The sequence below is a fragment of the Thalassophryne amazonica genome, chromosome 15 (genome assembly GCF_902500255.1).
Source record: "Thalassophryne amazonica chromosome 15, fThaAma1.1, whole genome shotgun sequence".
Taxonomy (NCBI): domain Eukaryota; kingdom Metazoa; phylum Chordata; class Actinopteri; order Batrachoidiformes; family Batrachoididae; genus Thalassophryne; species Thalassophryne amazonica.
This window is the reverse complement of record NC_047117.1, coordinates 49,659,829-49,684,467: the sequence shown is the minus strand read 5'-3', so window position 1 is coordinate 49,684,467 and position 24,639 is coordinate 49,659,829. Positions and strand designations below refer to the sequence as shown.

The window sequence follows — 24,639 nt, the reverse complement described above, 5'->3', positions numbered from 1 at the left end:
TACGTTTTCCTTTAATTGAGCCCTTGAATTAATAAAATGACCGCTTGTTTTCCTTTCATTCAAAATGAACTCCATAATATGAGCTAAACTGTCATACTCATGAGGGGGAGACGCTTCGCCCTCAGCATCCTTTTAATGTGCTTAAACTCCAGATGATGTCATGCTGGGCAGCTGGAGTTCTCTGTATGTCCTTGTGCGCCCAAACCATGATGATGTACCCTGATCAGATCCATTTCTAATGTACGAGGTCTGTTAGAAAAGTATCGGACCGTTTTATTTTTTGCAAAAACCATATTGATTTGAATCACGTGTGAATGCATTAGCCAAGCTTGAACCTTCGTGCGCATGCGTGAGTTTTTTCACGCCTGTCGGTTGCATCATTCGCCTGTGAGCACGCTTTGTGGGAGGAGTGGTCCAGCCCTCTCGGCGGATTTTCATTGTCAGGAAAATGGCCGAGTGACTACCGCTTTGCTGCATCAAAATTTTTTCAGAAACTGTGAGAGACAGCCAGGTGGAAACCATTCTTTTCCCGGTGAAGATCTTATGGGCATCACACAGATTAAGGAGCATCACAACCGGATTAAAGACGGCCCACAGTGGCTGAGGGCGCGCCGCGCCTTGAGCGGCCATTGACAGGATGAAAAGACCAGATCATTTCCAAAGTGAAGGCTGTGTTGATCCGGGACATTGTCTGACTACCAGAGAAGTGGCAAGAGAGGTGGACATAGCACTGTTTCGGCACATTACACTGTTACAGGAGATTTTGTAATGAAAGACGTGTGGCGGAATTTGCGCGTCAGGACGGAGCCGCTAATGGCGCAGAACAAAAAGCACCTCCATGTTGGAAGTCTCACAGGACATGCCCAGCTCTTCCACCATTCGGAAGATTCAGACAGCTTTGGGTGGCTTTTCAGTCGAGTGAGTATCCGAGAAATTGTCGAAGAGCTGAGCATGTCACATGTCCTGTGAGACCAACACAGAGGTGCTTTCGTTCCGTGCCATTAACGGTTCCGTGGCGAATTCCTCCGCTCCTGTTTTCATGACAAAATCTCCTTTAACAGTGGAATGTGCCGGAAAAGTGCTGATGTCCACCTTTTCTGCCATTTCTCTGGTAGTCAGACGACGTCCCGGATCAACACAGCATTCAGTTTGGAAATGATCTGGTCATTTCAGCCTGTCGATCGCCGCTCGGAGCGCGGCACGCCCTCCACCATTGTGCGCCGTCTTTAAACTGGCTGTACCACTCCTTAATCTGTGTGATGCCCATAAAATCGTCCCTGAAAGCCATCTGAATTTTCCGGATGGTGTCCACCTGGCTGTCTCTCACAGTTTCTGGAAAAATTTGATGCAGCGCTGCTCCAGCCGTTCAGACATTTTCCTCACAATGAAAATCCGCCGAGGGGGCTGGATCACTCCTCCCACAAAGCGGGCTCACAGGTGAATGACGCAACCAACAGGCGTGAAAAAACTCACGCATGCGCACGAAGGTTCAAGCTTGGCTGATGCAATCACACGTGATTCAAATCTATAAGGTTATTGCAAAAAATAAAAAGGTCCCATAATTTTCTAGCAGACCTCGTATTACACTGTTTGCTGGTTTGTTGACTAATAGCCAACATTTATGTGTCACGACAATATTGAATGCATGTTTTACAAATTGTGGCCACATTTAAATAGATCGTCCCTTTGTTTTACTCAAACGATGCTTAAAATGTGCGCACAATATAATAAAACGTGCACACAATATGATAAAACGTGCGCACAATATAATAAAACGTGCACACAATATAATAAAATATGCGCACAATATAATAAAACATGCGCACAATATAATAAAACGTGCACACAATCTAATAAAACGTGTGCACAGTATAATAACACGTGCACACAATATAACAAAACGTGCGCACAATATAACAAAATGTGTGTTCATTCTCTCCACATGCAAATCATTTTGCAATGACACTTCCAGGGCTCCGTACCAAAGTCTATTAGTTTGAACATTAAATATCTTGTATTCAATTGAATATAGGTTGAAGATTTTCAAATCATTGTATTCTGTTTTTATTTACATTTTACACAACGTCCCAACTTCATTGGAATTGGGGTTATATATGTGGCATGACACGGATAATAATTTTCACTTTCTCCATCTCCATCTTTCAGTTTGTCAGTTTCTGTTTCAGTTTATTTGTTTGTTTATCTCTGAATTTGTTTGTCCAGAGATGGAAGATCTTGAACTGTTTCAAAAGACTCTCCGAGCCATTCTTCAGATGAACAAGGGCCGACTGTCACTGACCCGACTCAAGTCAGAGTACAAGCTGCTGACTGGAGAAAACATCACCTACAGACAAATGGGACACAGAACAATGATGTCGCTGCTCCTCAGCATGCTGTCCATCGTCCACATGGAGCAGAATCAATTTGGAGAGGTTTGTGATTTGTTTGGATCAAATGGTCGACTTAAACAGTGTCTGTCAGTCACATTTCAGAAAGAAAGAACTTTTTTAATAGGCAAATTTCTGCCAAACACACAACATGCACATACACACACGCACATACACAAAAGAACTTTTAGAATTCACAACTGAAGAATTTGTATCAACCCCCAATGATCAATTTACTCTTAAATATGAAGATTTTAGTCACATTAAGCAAGTGATCTTGTGAGATCCTAAAGGAAAACCAAAGAAAGGACAAAACAGACTGACTGAAGAACCGTCATGTGTCAAATGTTGTGGACACATTTCTATATTATATACTTACTGCCTGTTGAATATTTTCACATCAGGTTTAAATTTAGTTTATTTATGAACCATCAGATGCTGAAGGTTCCAACCTCAGACAGAGGAAAGTGATGAAATTGGGACTGTAGCTTCTGTTTTACAACATATCTATAACACAAAGGTGCATAAAATAAACATAAATTATGGAGAATAGCTGAAATCTTTTGTCAAATTACCTTGATATGCTGAAAGCAGCAGTTGGTGTCTCACATCAAGATTACAGCCAACATGTGAAAATAAATGTTTGTGATTTTTAACTTACCCTGATAAAACAATATGTGCCATTATGACACCATCCAACATCCATATAATTACAGATGATGTGCTTTTCAACCACTGAGTCCTCAACTGCCAAGGTGAGAAGCCCTCAGCACATCTCAAAGGAGATGAATCGACCACACCAGATCAACAACAGCGTGAGGGTCAGACCGGCTGCACCGCAAGTATTCAACGGTAAATTTTGCTTTTGGAATATAATCTTTTAAAAGGGAATTGTGGGATTTTTCACCCTGAGCATTATTTTTATACGTTTTTGGATTCAACTTTTCACTTGGGACAAAAATGATTTTAACTGTTCCATTGTTGAGTTAGAACATGAACACCATCACAGGCTAAACAGCTAAACAATGTAACGGTACCGGACAAGCTCAAAGTTAACCCCTTAATGTTGGAACCGAATCAGCGAAAATTTTATCAGACACGTCTGGTCGTCTGAAGAGACTTTCTGTGGATGTACACGTGTGCATGTTTTTCTCAGCAAACATCAAAAAATGCTCTTTAAAATGAAGGTGGCCAAGCGGTTTGTGCACTTGTTTCTGGCGCGTAGGGTTGTTGGTTCAAGGCCACCCCAGCTGGTTTTCCATGTCATGTGGCCTTAAACACTAAATCAACATACGACTCCGTTGTGGATCTGCTGTGACGACCCGAGGACAAAGGGAGAAATGTGAAGAACTTATAAAATGATTGTGCGTTAATTCACCCTCCTTTTACTTTGCTGTTGCTGCTGCACACAAAGAAATTACAAGTTGATTGTCGCTGAGGGGCTCGTTCTTCTGAATGATTCTGGAAACTTCTTGAAAAGTTGTGCGTAATCTCACAAACAAACAAACAAACAGATAAATGTATCTGAAAACAAAGTCCTTTCCAGCTTTTTCTGCTGATTGTTGTTTATTTTACATTTTTCTTTCCATTTGAACCGTAAGTGACGTTTCTGGATTAGAACTGAACAGACAGTCAAGATGTTCCTGAGTCAGTCACTCTGAGGCTCGAACCCCTTTTCAGGAAAAAACAAAACATTCTTCATATCCATGTTCTTAATTTTTATACAGTATGAATGTTATATGTGCAGCGTTGTCTTAGAATTAAATACAAAATGACATTAAAGTCATGACAAAGGTTTGGAAAAGTCTGTAAATCTTTTGGTTTGGTGCTTTGCATAAAACAACCCTGAGCCAAATTTACCTGATACAACTTTAAACCTGAGGAAATGTTGAGTCCAGGAGAGACGTGGACATTTATTTTGTCAGTGTCTCGTTACGTTGCCACCTTTAATTGAATTATTATTGTGTTTGATGGATCAGATTTCTTCAGATCTGTACAGTCAGTAGCAGTGAGACAGACACACGTCTCTGTCTCAGTGGGTCTGGACTTTAGCTGAAGACTGTTTCTCTCTCTTTCTCTCTGCAGACAAACCTCAGACCCCTTACAGGACGTCCACCTCCAGCAGAGAGAATGCCGGTGTCATCATGACGAGGGACATCAGGATGGTCCCGACAGAACGCTGGTCCTCACGCCCGTCTTCAGCACAGTGAGTGAATTATGTCATCTAGAGTTGGATTTACACACTTGCATTGGTTCCTTGTGTCTTTTTTTTTTTTTGATGACTCAGTAAGAGTCATTAAAAAGACAATAACAAAGACAATAACAGCTACAGCAGTCTGATGTTTGAACGTATTGACCATGACTTCACCCAAATGATTGACCTCTTGCTGACCTAGGCAAGATACTTACTGTATCTGGGTCTGGGACAGTTCAACAGCCACAAGAAACAGGTCCAATGAAGTGGCAACAATTTGGACACAGCCCCTATTTTGGTTGTATCGAGACCCAATGGTGATTTGAAAATCATATTCTTTTACCTTAACCTTTGTTGAAATTAATTATTTCAGGGCATTTTCAGGGTCAGCTTTCATTGACATGCCAGGTTTGGTAGAAATCAGCAAAAGGACCTGGGAGGAGTCAGCCAACAATGATGGGAAGACATGTGGTCAGGAAAATGTGAACTTGCTGGTCAATTCCAAAAACCACCTCCAAATGTGTCCCAGGTTTCATGTAAATCAGATTAAGAAACTTAATTTTTTTTTTTTTTACTTTTGACAGTAATGACCTTCACCTTCATTGATTTAATCTGACCTGGGCAATTGACCTTGACCTTTGCCAAAAAAAACCCTTTAGGGGCAACTCCCGGAGCTGACTGTCATCCACATATCAAGTTTGGACAAAAGTTCAGGTGATGGTCTGATGTTTGAGGGTAAATCAGCGTCTGTGGGGAACAAGAAGAGGGAACAGTGAGGGAGTGAAATAGCTGAAATGTTGAATTAAAGCTGAGATGAAACTCATGTCACACACAGTGAAGCGATGGTAAAGTGTCACAGAGAGAATCATCTGATGAATTCTTTAATGTCTTCCTCCTCCAGCCCTCCTTCCTCCCCTGCAGCTCTCAGCCCAGAGCTGAAGCTGAAGCTGAAGGAGCTGCTGAAGACCTTCCCTCATGGACTGTGGGCCAAGGCGCTGCCAAAGGTTTACCAGGACAAATACAAAGTAAGTGACATTCTGAAACACTCCATCTGCTTTTACCTTCTTCATCAGTCAGAGCAGCTGTGATCAATAAATGACTTTAAAAAACACCACGTCATTAAAAACAGACTTAATGAGTGTCTGTGAGAACTCTTCTGAAAAGTTACCTGATGGACTTTTAACTCAAATATAATTGTATCTTTTTCAGACCAAACTGCCTGAAGACATCCTGGAGAACATGGATCTACTAAAAGACGTCTGTGACATCTTCTGTCCACAACCTGATGACCCCAAGAAGGTCATCCTCTACAGCAGGATCTCCCCTGAAGGACAACGATGACAGGAGGGACTCCTCGGCCAGTTTGGGGGGGCGGGGGGGGGGGGGGGGGTGTATGGCGCTAAATCCAGGCCAAAAGTTTTGTAATCTGAAAATTAAAAAAGATTGAAAAAATTAATTTTGAAACAGAAAATAAATTTTGAAACTGAAAATTCAATGTTTGTTCTTGAATTTTATAATCATTTAAAAAGTATTATTAAAATAAAAATAAGTGTAAGATATATATTTTTCAGTTTAAATATATACAAAACTTTTGGCCTGGATTTAGCTCCATACAGGGTGAAGGAGGTGGGGGGTTTGTTCCAACAGGAAGTAACTAACTAAGGAGGCACAAGTTTGACCACATCACCCCTGTCCTCAGATCCCTCCACTGGCTGCCCATCAAATAGAGAATAGAGTACAAACTCTGCCTCCTGACTTAGTGCATGCACGGTACCGCCCCTGCCTACCTCAGTGAACTCCTCACCCCACACACCACCTCAAGATCTCTCCGCTCATCCACCTCCTCGCACTGCCTTCACCAACCCAGGACCAGACTCTCCACCATGGGAGACAGGGCCTTCCAGGCAGTGGCCCCTCGGCTCTGGAACTCCCTCCCAGAGACCCTGAGGGCCCCACAAAGTGTGGAGGCCTTTAAAAAAAGGCCTAAAGACATTGTTATTTCAAAAGGCCTTTTAGATATCTTATCGTTTGAAATGGTTTCTACAAAATCTGTTTTTAAAATCTGTTTTAATTCTGTTTTTAAATCCTTGCTGTAGCACTTTGAGATTTCTTTGAAATGTAAGGTGCAATACAAACAAAAAGGTATTATTATTATTATTATTATTATTATTAACTGGGGAGGCTACAATAAAGTTGTTACATAAATTTATTAAAGAAATCATCAATTTTGAGTGTCTGTGCTGTTTGATAAGTCAGTGAGCAGTGTGTCATTATCACTGATTTTAACATGCACATTTTCAAAACATGCACGTGTCTGTGTGTAGTTTCACCTTGTTTAATGTGATTCATTCACCCTTTGACAGTTTTTGAAATGATCAGCAAATTTAAACTGAGGTAATTTTTAAGAATATTAATGTCAGTAATGATGTGAAACTGTTGCTTCTTCAAACCCAAATAAAATTTAGCCCATTTAGATCCATCAACAAACAAAAGTGAAGATAAATATACATCAAGAAAAGTATGAAATATTTACTTTCAAAAACTTGCCATACTGTCTAAAATAAAATAAAATAAAATTTGTTTTTTTGATTTTTAACCCAGGAAAAGAAAGCAAATTCCTGTCTTAAACAAGGTGGTTTCTCACACATTTCAGGAGAACATGAAAATACAAATTTCTTAAAGATTTTTTGGTACTTTTGTAATTATTTTTGCTAAATTCATTGCCAGGGCTACAATTAACTATTTAAGTCATAGTGGTTAGTCCCCATAAAAAAAAGACAAAAACATGTTTATCATGCCCGCTCGCATGCCAAACTTGGTCCACATCAATATTTTTTATTTTGGCTGAATTTCATTGACAGCGGTGTAGCTGGTGCAAGAACCTCCACGTCCACTAGGTGGTGAGTATGCTTTGGCCGAAGACGGCCGAAGTTTACCAAAATATTGATTCGTAGGATACTTCCGGCATATTACAAGGTGAAGTTTAATTTCCCAACTTCAAAATTTTACTGTATTGTACCTGTTTTTAAGAAAAATATAAAACAAATTAACAAATCTGCCCACCCTCATCACTTTTTTTCTGACGTCAAGGATGATAAACTAAAGGACTGAAGGACAACGATGACAGGAGGGACTCCTCAGCTAGTTTGGGGGGGGCGGGGGTGTGTGTGTGTGTGTGTGTGTGTGTGTGTGTGTATGGCGCTAAAGAGGTCCCTAAGATAAGATGGGACCTGATTATTCAAAACCTTATAAGTAAGAAGAAGAATTTTAAATTCTATTCTAGAATTAACAGGAAGCCAATGAAAAGAGGCCAATATGGGTGAGATATGCTCTCTCTTTCTAGTCCCTGTCAGTACTCTAGCTGCAGCATTTTGAATTAACTGAAGGCTTTTCAGGGAACTTTTAGGACAGCCTGATAATAATGAATTACAATAGTCCTGCCTAGAGGACATAAATGCATGAATTAGTTTTTCAGCATCACTCTGAGACAAGACCTTTGTAATTTTAGAGATATTGCGTAAATGCAAAAAAGCAGTCCTACATATTTGTTTAATATGCACATTGAATGACATATCCTGATCAAAAATGACTCCAAGATTTCTCACAGTATTACTAGACATCAGGGTAATGCCATCCAGAGTAAGGATCTGGTTAGACACCATGTTTCTAAGATTTGTGGGGCCAAGTACAATAACTTCAGTTTTATCTGAGTTTAAAAGCAGGAAATTAGAGGTCATCCATGTCTTTATGTCTGTAAGACAATCCTGCAGTTTACCTAATTGGTGTGTGTCCTCTGGCTTCATGGATACATAAAGCTGGGTATCATCTGCGTAACAATGAAAATTTAAGCAATGCCATCTAATAATACTGCCTAAGGGAAGCATGTATAAAGTTCCACCTTGTGGAACTCCATAATTAACCTTAGTCTGTGAAGAAGATTCCCCATTTACATGAACAAATTGTAATCTATCAGATAAATATGATTCAAACCACCGCAGCACAGTGCCTTTAATACCTATGGCATGCTCTAATCTCTGTAATAAAATTTTATGGTCAACAGTATCAAAAGCAGCACTGAGGTCTAACAGAACAAGCACAGAGATGAGTCCACTGTCTGAGGCCATAAGAAGATCATTTGGAACCTTCACTAATGCTGTTTCTGTACTATGATGAATTCTAAAACCTGACTGAAACTCTTCAAATAGACCATTCCTCTGCAGATGATCAGTTAGCTGTTTTACAACTACCCTTTCAAGAATTTTTGAGAGAAAAGGAAGGTTGGAGATTGGCCTATAATTAGCTAAGATAGCTGGGTCAAGTGATGGCTTTTTAAGTAATGGTTTAATTACTGCCACCTTAAAAGCCTGTGGTACATAGCCAAATAATAAAGATAGATTGATCATATTTAAGATCGAAGCATTAAATAATGGTAGGGCTTCCTTGAGCAGCCTGGTAGGAATGGGGTCTAATAGACATGTTGATGGTTTGGAGGAAGTAACTAATGAAAATAACTCAGAACAATCGGAGAGAAAGAGTCTAACCAAATACAGGCATCACTGAAAGCAGCCAAAGATAACGATACGTCTTTGGGATGGTTATGAGTAATTTTTTTCTCTAATGATTAAAATTTTATTAGCAAAGAAAGTCATGAAGTCATTACTAGTTAAAGTTAAAGGAATACTCGGCTCAGTAGAGCTCTGACTCTTTGTCAGCCTGGCTACAGTGCTGAAAAGAAACCTGGGGTTGTTCTTATTTTCTTCAATTAGTGATGAGTAGTAAGATGTCCTAGCTTTACGGAGGGCTTTTTTAATAGAGTAACAGACTCTTTTTCCAGGCTAAGTGAAGATCTTCTAAATTAGTGAGACGCCATTTCCTCTCCAACTTACGGGTTATCTGCTTTAAGCTGCGAGTTTGTGAGTTATACCACGGAGTCAGGCACTTCTGATTTAAAGCTCTCTTTTTCAGAGGAGCTACAGCATCCAAAGTTGTCTTCAATGGGGATGTAAAACTGTTGACGAGATACTCTATCTCACTTACAGAGTTTAGGTAGCTACTCTGCACTGTGTTGGTATATGGCATTAGAGAACATAAAGTTACAGCGCTTTCTGAAAGACTTCTAGTGTAATGAAATTTATTCCCCACTGCTGGGTAGTCCATCAGAGTAAATGTAAATGTTATTAAGAAATGATCAGACAGAAGGGAGTTTTCAGGGAATACTGTTAAGTCTTCAATTTCCATACCATAAGTCAGAACAAGATCTAAGATATGATTAAAGTGGTGGGTGGACTCATTTACATTTTGAGCAAAGCCAATTGAGTCTATTAATAGATTAAATGCAGTGTTGAGGCTGTCATTCTCAGCATCTGTGTGGATGTTAAAATCACCCACTATAATTATCTTATCTGAGCTAAGCACTAAGTCAGACAAAAGGTCTGAAAATTCACAGAGAAACTCACAGTAACAACCAGGTGGACAATAGATAATAACAAATAAAACTGGTTTTTGGGACTTCCAATTTGGATGGACAAGACTAAGAGTCAAGCTTTCAAATGAATTAAAGCTCTGTCTGGGTTTTTGATTAATTAATAAGCTGGAATGGAAAATTGCTGCTAATCCTCCGCCTCGGCCCGTGCTATGAGCGTTCTGGCAGTTAGTGTGACTCGGGGGTGTTGACTCATTTAAACTAACATATTCATCCTGCTGTAACCAGGTTTCTGTAAGGCAGAATAAATCAATATGTTGATCAATTATTATATCATTTACTAACAGGGACTTAGAAGAGAGAGACCTAATGTTTAATAGACCACATTTAACTGTTTTAGTCTGTGGTGCAGTTGAAGGTGCTATAGTTAACTAGATCAATCTAACTGCACACATTAAACAGCTAACAGATACAGCAAAACACCGCTGTGCTCCGGAACAGGAAGTGATACAATACCGCAGTGAGAGCCAACCACCAGTAGAGGCCGATGTTCAATGTAAGTACATAATATAGTTGTAAATATGTTTAAAATACATGGATGACACAATAAAGTGAAAACGTATTTCCACTGTGGTCCATTTAAAAATCAAATAAAATAGAAGTAAAAATAAATTAAATGAACTGCATTTCTACAGCACTTTTTCCATCTGCATCAGACGCTCAAAGCACTTTACAATTATGCCTCACATTCACCCATTCACATTCACACACCGATGTTAGGATGCTGCCATACAAGGCGCGCACAACACACCGGGAGCAACTAGGGGATTAAGGACCTTGCCCAAGGGCCCGTAGTGATGCTCCGGTCATGCTGAGGCTTGAACCGCGGAGCCTCTGGTCTTAAGCCCAATGTTTAACCACTAGACCATCACCTCCCACAAAAATAATCATAATACTGATAATACTACTAATAATCATAATAATATTAGTGTGTGTATATGATAACAAGAACCTAAACAATTTATAAATACCTTAAGACAGTAAATTAACATTAAAAAAAAATTAACATAATTAACAGGAAACAACAGGGTTGAGTTCTTCTTCTAAAAACTGCTGAGGTCTAAGCTCTAAGGTTCTAAACCTATTCTAGACTCACGCACCATTCCAACTCGTTATAGAAACTTTGCATAATTTATTAGCACCCTTGAAAAATGTCAGCTACCTCTTTTATAAACACAACCCAATCTATCTATCTATCTATCTATCTATCTATCTATCTATCTATCTATCTATCTATCTATCTATCTATCTATCTATCTATCTATCTATCTATCTATCTATCTATCTATCTATCTATCTATCTATCTATCTATCTATCTATCTATCTATCTATCTATCTATCTATCTATCTATCTATCTATCTATCTATCTATCTATCTATCTATCTATCTATCTATCTATCTATCACATATACTATTCACTCACATTTTTTTTGGATATACTCTGTAGACCATGCTCATACAACACAGATCACATCAAGCTAATAGTTCTAAGGTCAAGGTCGTCTCTGGAAATAAATGAGATGTTGAAACGGCAAATACATAGATGTCTGCTCTCCAGGGGCTAATGGTGTTGTTAATGATGTCAATTAAATTTGGAAGATGAGCTCGCAATGGGAAGGTTTGTATTTTTATTTCTTTATTTCTTTCTTTATATTTATTTATGTATTTATTTATTTTTTGTTGGTGGGTAGGGTGGCAGGTGTACAAATCGCTGCATATACTCTGCCCATCCAGCAGATGGCGATGGCGTGCTTTAGGCTAATTGAAATGATCAAGCACTTCCGCCGCTCTTCTGTCATACGTTCGGAGCTGTGAGTCTGTTCTGTGAGGTGAGTGATTTTGTGGAGGTCTTAGTTATATTAAACGTGTCAGAATAATTTAAACGTAGATCGCCATACAATCCCAGATAATTATTATTTGTTCGCAAAACAAAGGCCTAAATTTGATTTTGATCCTGTAGTTTAAATACTGACGTTACCGAGAGCTTGACCTGACCTTGGCTAGCTATCTGCAGCTACATTGAGCTAACACTATTAGCCACAATGTTCCAGACTTTGTGTTCACCGAACACCGCTGTAAGTTTATCTCACTCTGCTTTATCTAACCTCGCTGCTTCGAGGCATATGTCACTATCGATGTTTGTGCCTCCTTTTGTCAGCTTGGTTTACCTAACTTGATTTACCTAACTCCTTTTCAGACTAGATTAAACTGGATGTATAATCCAGAAATATAAATTGTCACAGTGTTGAGCTGTATATGTTTGAATGCTGTAGGCTTATTATGGCAGATTGTATTTTGAAGTTGTGTGCATATTATGTTCACTTTTTCTGTGGTCCGAGTAAACCTTTCATTCATTCATTCAACTTTAATGGTATGTCGTTGTTTTCTCTAATTTTATTACAAATTTTACAGACTTGACGAAACATAAACAACAGCAACCTGCAGATTGGGATATGCATGTGGTTTGTGAATTCCTTTTTAAAGTGATTCTTCCACAGCAAGAAAATTTTTCTGACATTGAAATTAGTTTATTTAAAAGTTAACAGACCCTGAACAAATATGCAGCATGTGGCATAACAAGCGATCAGCAAGTGAAAAGTCTCATGTACTGTATACATTATACATTCCTTGTAGTTATGTATTGAGAAGGTGATGTTATTTGATGATTTTTTTTTTTATTGTTCCCTGAAGTGGTTAAACTGTATTTGTTTTTCATGAAGGTATTCATCCAGCGTCCAGTAATCAATGATAACTGCACATGCACACTATTGGGAAAACTTGAAATTGTGCACTCTGCTGGATTAACAAATGTCCACTATTTGTACTGTGCTGAAATTGTTTGGATGTGTTTTACTAGTTGCATTTAAGATGGTTAGGATTGGGAAGAGGAGGTGGACTATCAGCCCAGCAGAGCGTAGGCCACAAATGGGCAATTTGCTCCCCCCAAAATTAACCTTCTGATTTTAAACTTTTTGGTACCCTTGATAAAGGATGCCAGGTTTCTTAGCTTTAGTTTTCTCATCTGGTCAGATTCTAAGATAAAGGAACCCAAAAACCTCTGGCTCAGTCTACCCCATGCTGGACCCTGGCCCCAAAAAATGGAGAGACGTCTCAGTTGACACCCCTACAATAGGCTCTCCAGCTCTGGCTTTCTGGCGTCTGTAAAACAAGTGATTACAGGTGAGGTTGTGACAATGACTCTCTCTGTTGTCAATGTACTAAATTTATTCACAAAAGAATATCTTTTTCCTATCCTGTCAAATGGGAAAGTAATGAGCGGAAGATCCGCTGATATTCTTTCTCTGATTATGGTATGACTGGCATCTGCTAGTCAATCTAGCATCTGCTAGTTAGTCAATTTGCTGCAGGCTGAGGGCCCACAACTAACAGATGCTGACTACATCCAGGTTTGAATTCAGAGTTTTTCATCTCCTAGATGGGTGGTCAACAAGACTAACGAGTCACACCTACCTGGGTATTTTGGTCCACTGCCTCCCAGGAAGCCCCAAGCAAATACCAGCCATGCAGGCCAACCTGCCAGCTCCAATTGTTGACCAAGGTCAACAGGGTCTGCCTGCACAGACAGCCGAGTCCAAGGCAACCAGTGGAAGCTCTCATTCCTAAGAAGAATGAGAGTTAGCCTCCCAGCAGAAGCTCCTCACCTGGGCCAGCCATGGAAGTACCCAGTACCCACCTGCACAGCCAGTCCCAGCCCAAGGCAGTCAGAGCAAGCCCTCCCAACCTCCAAAGGAAAAGGAGCTTCCCTTATCCACCACCCAGTAGACGTACCTCAGCATTTGTGATTAAATGTATTCAACTTAGCACGACAAAGTCGGTATAACTTCTTTTTTTTTCTTTTTTGCATATAATGCATTTCAGTAACAAATAACTAGATGAAATATTTTAATTAAAAGACTACACTTGATACAAAAGAAGAGTGAGAAATATAAGATAATCTTTTTCAGCTGCAGTATAACAACCTGGGCTTGACAGTTCCAGCATGGCTTCAGTTTCAGTATGTGACTTAATCTGAGCATGGTGCCAGTCTCAGTTCCTGACACCAGGTTGAGGTTGTCCATGAATCGTGACATTGTGTGCTTTAAATAATGGGTGCTGGCTTAATCGCACATCATGGTCTGTGTACGGTACTGCATCATGAGCTGATTTCCATTGCAGATTTGAGCAAAAACTTGATGATAATTTTCAGAATGTCAATAGTTGTAAATTGACAGTGTTTCCATTGAGTTGAGTTTTCCACTGCTGGGGTTTGTACTCTTGTGAAAATGGCCATTTTGATGAAGCGCTTGCAAGAACTGTCATAGTTGTGGCAATGTAAGGGTAAGTTGCAAAAATTACCATTTTTGTTGTTGTGTGTGTGTTTTCTTTTAAATCCAGTGTTGCTGTAACATCTTCACTGATAACATTTAACAAGTGTTCCATTTCTTACCTCATACACAGGTGCCTTGTTGTGCATGTTTGACTGTCATATGACCTTCTCTCTGTCATGTGACCGCTAATAGCAAAAAAAAAATGTCCAGTTTTTGAAATATGGCTTTTTCAAATCCACTGCATGTGAGCATAAAAACTGTTTTGTGGTATCAGATTTACTATTATTATTATTTATTTATTTATTTATTTTTAATATATGTTACTTAGGATTTTGCAATTCAGATTGGAAATGCACCTAAAATGGCAGCTTTATTTTGGTGCTATGACTGCTCAGATAACAACATATGTCAGAAGTAATTTGCTTGTGATACTTGACATGATGGTGTAGGTACTAGACATTATGCATTTAAGTTTTTTTTTTTTTTTTGTTTGTTTTTTTTTTAAGTTGCACATTTTTATTATTTTTTGCATTTTAAATAGTAAAATGAGTGCTCTGAATCATATTTCTGGGGGGGGCGGGGTGTATCCATATACTTTGCTGATAACAGTTTCAGATTCAGCTGTACTGTGATAATGTTGGGAACTGTAACAAAGAAGTACAACTCCAATTCCAATGAAGTTGGGACGTTGTGTAAAATGTAAATGAAAACAGAAAACGAGAGTTACGAATGTAACTACGGTTCTATGAATTCCGGATGACCGCCAGAGGGCGGTGCTTTAGCACCTGGATAACTACATGTGTGCAGCACAGAGGTCGAGAATATATACCAACAAAGTCACACCATTAAATGTGACCTGCGTGACATCAGTGGTTGTCTTTATATACCAGACGCACCCAGCGCTCGCTTCTTTTCGGAATGAACTCGCAAGACTCTGAGTGACAAGCAACTGTGGCGGTCATCTGGAATTCATAGAACCGTAGTTACATTCGTAACTCTCGTTCTATTTCATTCCTTCTGACCGCCAGAGGGCGGTGCTTTAGCACCTGGATGACTTAATACCAACAAGGTCACGAAGAGTCACACTCACCTCGCATCAGCAGTGGGGAGTGGAGGCAGACAACACCGCCAAAGTCACCGCAGGAGGAGCGGCCACATTCAGTCTGTAATAGCGGGCAAAGGTACAGGACGAAGCCCACGTAGCAGCAGCACAAATATCACTCAAAGGGACACCTCTCAGTGCAGCCCAGGAGGTGGACACCCCTCTGGTGGAATGGCACGTAACCTTAGGAGGCTGAAGACCTCTGGACCTGTATACTTGTAAAATGGCATCCACGACCCAATGCGAGAGTCACTGCTTTGAGACAGCCCAGCCTCTTTTGTGATCACCGTAACACACAAGCAGGGCATCCATTTTCCGGATCCCGGCAGTCGCACTAATGTACTGCTTCAACATTCGGACAGGACACAGGGAACCTGAAACAGATAATCCTGGATCAGAATGCAGGACATACACAGCCAAGGAAACTGGCTGGTTAACATGAAAAGTTGAAATTCTCTTAGGTAAAAAGGACGGATTAGGCCACAGCGTGACCCCAGATCCGTCAGAATTCCATCGCAAACAGTCCTCAGCGACTGATAGGGCATGGAGCTCTCCCACCCGCTTAGCCGAAGACAGTGCAAGTAGAAAGGCAGTCTTCACTGACACCCATTTAAGATCAGCACTTTCAACTGGTTCGAAAGGGGATAAGCTTAAACCTTCCAGGACTAGAGGAAGGTCCCATGAAGGTACGCGTGCAAGCCTTGGATGCCGCAAACATAGAGCACCTTTCAAAAAACGACACACTAAGAGGTGTGAACCCACTGACCGGCCATCAACGTAGACGTGCCGGGCAGAGATTGCAGCAACATAAACCTTCAAGGTAGCGACAGAAAGTCCTTTCTCCAGCAGTTCTTGTAAATATTTGAGGAGAATAGGCACAGGGCAATGCTCCGGGTCTAACTTTTGTTTCTCACACCACCGCGCAAACAATCAATCAATCAATCAATCAATTTTTTTATATAGCGCCAAATCACAACAAACAGTTGCCCCAAGGCGCTTTATATTGTAAGGCAAGGCCATACAATAATTATGTAAAACCCCAACGGTCAAAACGACCCCCTGTGAGCAAGCACTTGGCTACAGTGGGAAGGAAAAACTCCCTTTTAACAGGAAGAAACCTCCAGCAGAACCAGGCTCAGGGATGAGCAGTCTTCTGCTGGGACTGGTTGGGGCTGAGGGAGAGAACCAGGAAAAAGACATGCTGTGGAGGGGAGCAGAGATCGATCACTAATGATTAAATGCAGAGTGGTGCATACAGAGCAAAAAGAGAAAGAAACAGTGCATCATGGGAACCCCCCAGCAGTCTATGTCTATAGCAGCATAACTAAGGGATGGTTCAGGGTCACCTGATCCAGCCCTAACTATAAGCTTTAGCAAAAAGGAAAGTTTTAAGCCTAATCTTAAAAGTAGAGAGGGTGTCTGTCTCCCTGATCTGAATTGGGAGCTGGTTCCACAGGAGAGGAGCCTGAAAGCTGAAGGCTCTGCCTCCCATTCTACTCTTACAAACCCTAGGAACTACAAGTAAGCCTGCAGTCTGAGAGCGAAGCGCTCTATTGGGGTGATATGGTACTACGAGGTCCCTAAGATAAGAAATGGACCTGATTATTCAAAACCTTATAAGTAAGAAGAAGAATTTTAAATTCTATTCTAGAATTAACAGGAAGCCAATGAAGAGAGGCCAATATGGGTGAGATATGCTCTCTCCTTCTAGTCCCCGTCAGTACTCTAGCTGCAGCATTTTGAATTAACTGAAGGCTTTTTAGGGAACTTTTAGGACAACCTGATAATAATGAATTACAATAGTCCAGCCTAGAGGAAATAAATGCATGAATTAGTTTTTCAGCATCACTCTGAGACAAGACCTTTCTGATTTTAGAGATATTGCGTAAATGCAAAAAGCAGTCCTACATATTTGTTTAATATGCGCTTTGAATGACATATCCTGATCAAAAATGACTCCAAGATTTCTCACAGTATTACTAGAGGTCAGGGTAATGCCATCCAGAGTAAGGATCTGGTTAGACACCATGTTTCTAAGATTTGTGGGGCCAAGTACAATAACTTCAGTTTTATCTGAGTTTAAAAGCAGGAAATTAGAGGTCATCCATGTCTTTATGTCTGTAAGACAATCCTGCAGTTTAGCTAATTGGTGTGTGTCCTCTGGCTTCATGGATAGATAAAGCTGGGTATCATCTGCGTAACAATGAAAATTTAAGCAATACTGTCTAATAATACTGCCTAAGGGAAGCATGTATAAAGTGAATAAAATTGGTCCTAGCACAGAACCTTGTGGAACTCCATAATTAACTTTAGTCTGTGAAGAAGATTCCCCATTTACATGAACAAATTGTAATCTATTAGACAAATATGATTCAAACCACCGCAGCGCAGTGCCTTTAATACCTATGGCATGCTCTAATCTCTGTAATAAAATTTTATGCTCAACAGTATCAAAAGCAGCACTGAGGTCTAACAGAACAAGCACAGAGATGAGTCCACTGTCCGAGGCCATAAGAAGATCATTTGTAACCTTCACTAATGCTGTTTCTGTACTATGATGAATTCTAAAACCTGACTGAAACTCTTCAAATAGACCATTCCTCTGCAGATGATCAGTTAGCTGTTTTACAACTACCCTTTCAAGAATTTTTGAGAGAAAAGGAAGGTTGGAGATTGGCCTATAATTAGCTAAGATAGCTGGGTCAAGTGATGGCTTTTTAAGTAATGATTTAATTACTGCCACCTTAAAAGCCTGTGGTACATAGCCAACTAACAAAGAAGATCATATTTAAGATCAAAGCATTAAATAATGGTAGGGCTTCCTTGAGCAGCCTGGTAGGAATGGGGTCTAATAAACATGTTGATGGTTTGGATGAAGTAACTAATGAAATAACTCAGACAGAACAATCGGAGAGAAAGAGTCTAACCAAATACCGGCATCACTGAAAGCAGCCAAAGATAATGATACGTCTTTGGGATGGTTATGAGTAATTTTTTCTCTAATAGTTAAAATTTTGTTAGCAAAGAAAGTCATGAAGTCATTACTAGTTAAAGTTAATGGAATACTCAGCTCAATAGAGCTCTGACTCTTTGTCAGCCTGGCTACAGTGCTGAAAAGAAACCTGGGGTTCTTATTTTCTTCAATTAGTGATGAGTAGAAAGATGTCCTAGCTTTACGGAGGGCTTTTTTTATAGAGCAACAGACTCTTTTTCCAGGCTAAGTGAAGATCTTCTAAATTAGTGAGACGCCATTTCCTCTCCAACTTACGGGTTATCTGCTTTAAGCTACGAGTTTGTGAGTTATACCACGGAGTCAGGCACTTCTGATTTAAAGCTCTCTTTTTCAGAGGAGCTACAGGATCCAAAGTTGTCTTCAATGAGGATGTAAAACTATTGACGAGATACTCTATCTCACTTACAGAGTTTAGGTAGCTACTCTGCACTGTGTTGGTATATGGCATTAGAGAACATAAAGAAGGAATCATATCCTTAAACCTAGTTACAGCGCTTTCTGAAAGACTTCTAGTGTAATGAAACTTATTCCCCACTGCTGGGTAGTCCATCAGAGTAAATGTAAATGTTATTAAGAAATGATCAGACAGAAGGGAGTTTTCAGGTAATACTGTTAAGTCTTCTATTTCCATACCATAAGTCAGAACAAGATCTAAGATATGATTAAAGTGGTGGGTGGACTCATTTACTTTTTGAGCAAAGCCAATAGAGTCTAATAATAGATTAAATGCAGTGTTGAGGCTGTCATTCTCAGCATCTGTGTGGATGTTAAAATCGCCCACTATAATTATCTTATCTGAGCTAAGCACTAAGTCAGACAAAAGGTCTGAAAATTCACAGAGAAACTCACAGTAACGACCAGGTGGACGATAGATAATAACAAATAAAACTGGTTTTTGGGACTTCCAATTTGGATGGACAAGACTAAGAGTCAAGCTTTCAAATGAATTAAAGCTCTGTCTGGGTTTTTGATTAATTAATAAGCTGGAATGGAAGATTGCTGCTAATCCTCCGCCCCGGCCCATGCTACGAGCATTCTGACAGTTAGTGTGACTCGGGGGTGTTGACTCATTTAAACTAACATATTCATCCTGCTGTAACCAGGTTTCTGTAAGGCAGAATAAATCAATATGTTGATCAATTATTATATCATTTACCAACAGGGACTTAGAAGAAAGAGACCTAATGTTTAATAGACCACATTTAACTGTTTTAGTCTGTGGTGCAGTTGAAGGTGCTATATTATTTTTTCTTTTTGAATTTTTATGCTTAAATAGATTTTTGCTGGTTATTGGTAGTCTGGGAGCAGGCACCGTCTCTATGGGGATGGGGTAATGAGGGGATGGCAGGGGGAGAGAAGCTGCAGAGAGGTGTGTAAGACTACAACTCTGCTTCCTGGTCCCAACCCTGGATAGTCACGGTTTGGAGGATTTAAGAAAATTGGCCAGATTTCTAGAAATGAGAGCTGCTCCATCCAAAGTGGGATGGATGCCGTCTCTCCTAACAAGACCAGGTTTTCCCCAGAAGCTTTGCCAATTATCTATGAAGCCCACCTCATTTTTTGGACACCACTCAGACAGCCAGCAATTCAAGGAGAACATGCGGCTAAACATGTCACTCCCGGTCTGATTGGGGAGGAGCCCAGAGAAAACTACAGAGTCCGACATTGTTTTTGCAAAGTTACACACCGATTTAATGTTAATTTTAGTGACCTCCGATTGGCGTAACTGGGTGTCATTACTGCCGACGTGAATTACAATCTTACCAAATTTACGCTTAGCCTTAGCCAGCAGTTTCAAATTTCCTTCAATGTCACCTGCTCTGGCCCCCGGAAGACAATTGACTATGGTTGCTGGTGTCGCTAACTTCACATTTCGCAAAACAGAGTCGCCAATAACCAGAGTTTGATCCTCGGCGGGTGTGTCGTCGAGTGGGGAAAAACGGTTAGAGATGTGAACGGGTTGGCGGTGTACACGGTGCTTCTGTTTAGGGCTACGCTTCCTCCTCACAGTCACCCAGTCGGCCTGCTTTCCCGGCTGCTCGGGATCTGCCAGGGGGGAACTAACGGCGGCTAAGCTACCTTGGTCCGCACCGACTACAGGGGCCTGGCTAGCTGTAGAATTTTCCACGGTGCAGAGCCGAGTCTCCAATTCGCCTAGCCTGGCCTCCAAAGCTACAAATAAGCTACACTTATTACAAGTACCGTTACTGCTAAAGGAGGCCGAGGAATAACTAAACATTTCACACCCAGAGCAGAAAAGTGCGGGAGAGACAGGAGAAGCCGCCATGCTAAATCGGCTAAGAGCTAGTAGCTACGCTAAGCTAGCGGATTCCTAAAAACACGCAAAGTGAATAATGTGTAAATAATTTAGAGGTGATTCAGCAGAGGGAGTGCTTTAGTTAAGGCACGTAAAGATTACACTGGGAAACAAATCGTAATCTAGATAACTAGATCAATCTAACTGCGCAGATTAAACAGCTAACAGATACAGAAAAACACCGCTGTGCTCCGGAACAGGAAGTGATACAATACCGCAGTGAGAGCCAACCACCAGTAGAGGCAAGCAAGAGGGGATGCAAGAAACAGCTTCCATCTGTTGTCATACAAAGCCCTGGTAGAAGCAGCACGTGAATTAAGGATAGTCTGAACAACAGCCTGGTCACAAGAACTTAACAAGGAGTCTGGCCCCTCAACGGCCACACATACAGTTGAAGGCGTTCTGGGTGAGGGTGCCAAATCCTCCCCTGTAGCTGTGACAACAAATCCTTCCTCTCCGGGAGAGCCCAAGGTTCTCCCTCGAGGAGTTTGTAAATCATGGGAAACCAAATCCTCCCAGGCCAGAATGGAGCAACCAGCAGCACCCTGTGGCTGCTCTGATCTATCCTGTGCAGTGTCAACATCAGCAGCGGGAGAGGAGGGAAGGCATAAAGGAGGCAATCCGGCCACGGGTGAGCCAATGCATCCTACCCCAGCGGGCTGTCTGGTTCCAAGAGGGAGTACCATCGTGGGCAATGTGTCGAGGTGCTTGAAGTGAAAAGGTCCACTTCCGCTGCACCATATTTCTGCCAGATCATTTGGACCACAATCAGGCTCAGTCTCCACTCTCCCGGTGGTGGTTTCTGTCTGGAGAGTAAATCCGCTGCTCTGTTCTGTACAACGGGTAGATGAACTGCTCTGACACTCTGAAGGCGAGGCAACGCCCATAAGAGAAGCTTCCGAGTTTCTGCCAATGAGTGATTGGACCTGGTGCCCCCCTGATGGTTTATGTGATAGACTGTTGACGTGTTGTCCAACCGGACAAGAACATGTCTTCCTCTCAGGGCTGGGAGGAAATGCTTGAGAGCCAGTCGCACAGCGCGAAGCTCCAGCACGTTTATGTGTTGGAGTCTCTCCTGGGGACTCCAGACAACCCTCACCATCCTGTGATTCCACACGGCCCCCCAACCTTTGAGTGATGCATCTGTAACAACCACCTCTCGGCGAGAAGGAACACCCTTGCAGATGAAGTCCACGTTCCCCCAGGGTTTGAGGTGCAGAAGGCACTGGTTGGAGAGTCGTACAAGCCTGTGCTGATGCAACTTCGAGATGAGGCCTAGGTTGTTGATCCAAATCTGTAGGGGACGTAAGAACAGAAGTTCCAAAGGTACCACTAGCGACATTGCAGTCAATTTGCCCATCAACCTGAGCAGCAAACCAAAAGGCAGCATCACAGCCCGTTGAATGTGTGAGACGAGACGAATTACATCGTCCACTCTCTGCGGGGATGGCGATGCAGTCATAGTCAGGGAGTTGATGGCAATGCCGATGAAGGTCGTTTGTTGACTGGGAACAAGAGAACTCTTTGCAAAGTTCACTGTGAGTCCTAAATGAGAGACATGGTTCAGTAGAAGAGCTGTGTCGTTGTGCGCCTGCTCCTGAGTCGGAGCGCAGACAAGCCAATCGTCTAAGTAGGGTAGGATTCTTAATCCAAGAGCTTGCAGTGGGGCTAGTGCTGCAGCCATACATCTGGTAAATGTACGAGGGGCAAGAGAGAGGCTGAAAGGAAGCACCCTGAACTGGTATGCCTGACCTTCGAAAGCAAAGCGGAGAAACTGCCTGTGATGAGGCGCCACTGGCACATGGAAATAGGCGTCTTTTAAGTCGACACTTGTGAACCAGTCTCCTGGTGTGATAGTTTGAAGGACGTCTACTGTGCGGAGCATGTGAAACTGCAGCACTTTGATATAACGATTTAGACGTCGGAGATCGAGGATAGGACGAAAGCTGCCATCCTTCTTTGGAACAAGGAAGTAAATTGAATAGAACCCCCTGAGCTGGTCTGATCTGTGAACTGGCTCTATGGCCCCCTTCTCCAGGAGTTCCAAAATCTCCCGTTGTAGGGCAGCAGACTGCACCGAGTTGGAAACAACAGTCATCCTTACTCCATTGAACTTTTGAGGACGACATCCGAACTGAATTCTGTAACCTTCGAACAAGGTTGAAATGACCCATGGGTCTTGAACTTGAGCCTCCCAGTGGCTGAGTTGATTTCGTGAAAAACGGCTGGGGGCCAAACATTGGCAGTCAGACCCAACCACCTCTGCCTCGCATCCCTGAGGACCTCTAGGCGCGATTAATGGAAGCTCTGCGAAACCGTTCAGTTCTCGGGGGTCTGCCCGTAGGCTCACGAAAGGCAGGCTGCTGGGAGAGCTGGCCCTCAACTGCAAAAGCACGTGCAGCTCTGGGAGTCGGCGGAAGCCTAGATGTAGAGTGAAAAGCCGTAGCACGTCTGACTGGCTGAGGTCTGGAAGACCGGTGTAGGTCAACAAACTGTTGCCGAGATTTACTAGGTTTGTTGGGCCGCAGGTCCAAATACTTGGCCTGGAAGAACCGGCAGCGAACGGAGTGTGCCTCTGCAGGATTTGGAAAGGGGGGACTGCGCAAGCCACACCTGACGTCTAGTGATGGTAAGGGTTGACATCAGTCTGCCAAGCTCTCTGGACATATAAGCAAAGGTTTGGAGTGAGGCATCACTAAGACTTTGCGTAGCATCATCAACCTCTGCCTCCCTCAAAGACTTTGAGAGGGCAAGGGCTAAATGGGACAGTGAGTTGCCTAGGCGACTGATGCGAGCAGCTATGCCATAGCTTTTGGTGAGGAGGTCATCAGTGACCCTACACTGAGGGCGTGGGCAGCGGGCATCCGGCCGAGCAGCATCAGCTGGAGCCACAACCAGGTTCGCAATAATGCTGTCAATGGCGGGCATACGGTTCAGACCATACTGCGCTGAATCACACATAGAGCTAAGGGCTCTGCAGTCCTGTGATAGATGGGTCAATGATTTGGGGTCCGCCCAACATCGGTGGAGCTCCTCGATATATGGTTGTGAAACTGGAACGTTGAACTCAGGCTTCTGAGTGACTTTGAAAAAGGCACTTGAAGCGGTGGTTTCCGCAGGGGGATTGTCAACCCCAAGCCTGGATAAAGCCAACTGAACAGCTTGCTTGACAAAGGATAGTCCAGGTTCGGTTTGCGGCATGGACTCTGCCTCGGAGGTATGAGAGCCCACTAATGAATGGCTTGGAGAAAGACTCCTCTCATCCTCATCCTCCACACAGTTTATATCACTTGTCATGTACAAGTGCAACAATAGACACGACAAAGTTGCAACAATAGACACGACATCGTCCTCCTGCTGAGTAACTACATTGGTCTGATCAGCCTCATTAGGGACAGCAGGAACTGTCACTGCATCCTTAGGCTGTAGATTCAGAAGCAAGGACTTAATCTGAGCAAACTCAGAAGTCAACGGTTCGACCTTTTCAGCCAAAGCATGGTCATGAGTAACCTTCTTAGCAGAAGGGGCTCCTGCATGTGGGCGTTTATCGCGCTTTGGGTCCTTCCTGGGGCTGGAGGCCAAAGTCGCACTAGATATTCCACTTTCCAATGCCGCAAGTCTAGCAGATCTCTCTGCCAGTGGCATGCTGGCACAATTAAGGCAGGCATCGCCAGTCAGGGCATCCCTCAGGTGTCCGATCCCAAGACAGGAGGGGCAAAACATATGTCCATCATCTGGGCTCAAGGGAGCCAAACAGGTACTACAGCCATGCAACAAAGGTCCTGTCAACATTGTGGACTGTGTGCAGATGGCT

At 42.1% G+C, this 24,639-nt stretch overlaps 1 protein-coding gene across 2 annotated transcripts in view; it reads left to right on the top strand.

The window, feature by feature from the left end:
* Window positions 1–11,854: 11,854 nt before the first annotated feature.
* Window positions 11,855–24,639, top strand: part of atp5pd (ATP synthase peripheral stalk subunit d) — a 30,415-nt gene continuing 17,630 nt past the window's right edge. The window contains exon 1 of one of the 2 annotated variants that reach the window (XM_034188772.1): window positions 11,855–11,879. The gene's annotated coding sequence lies outside the window, so the exon portion shown is untranslated. Of the gene's footprint in view, window positions 11,895–24,639 lie in introns of both variants that reach the window. The other variant, XM_034188771.1, reaches the window with a different exon arrangement.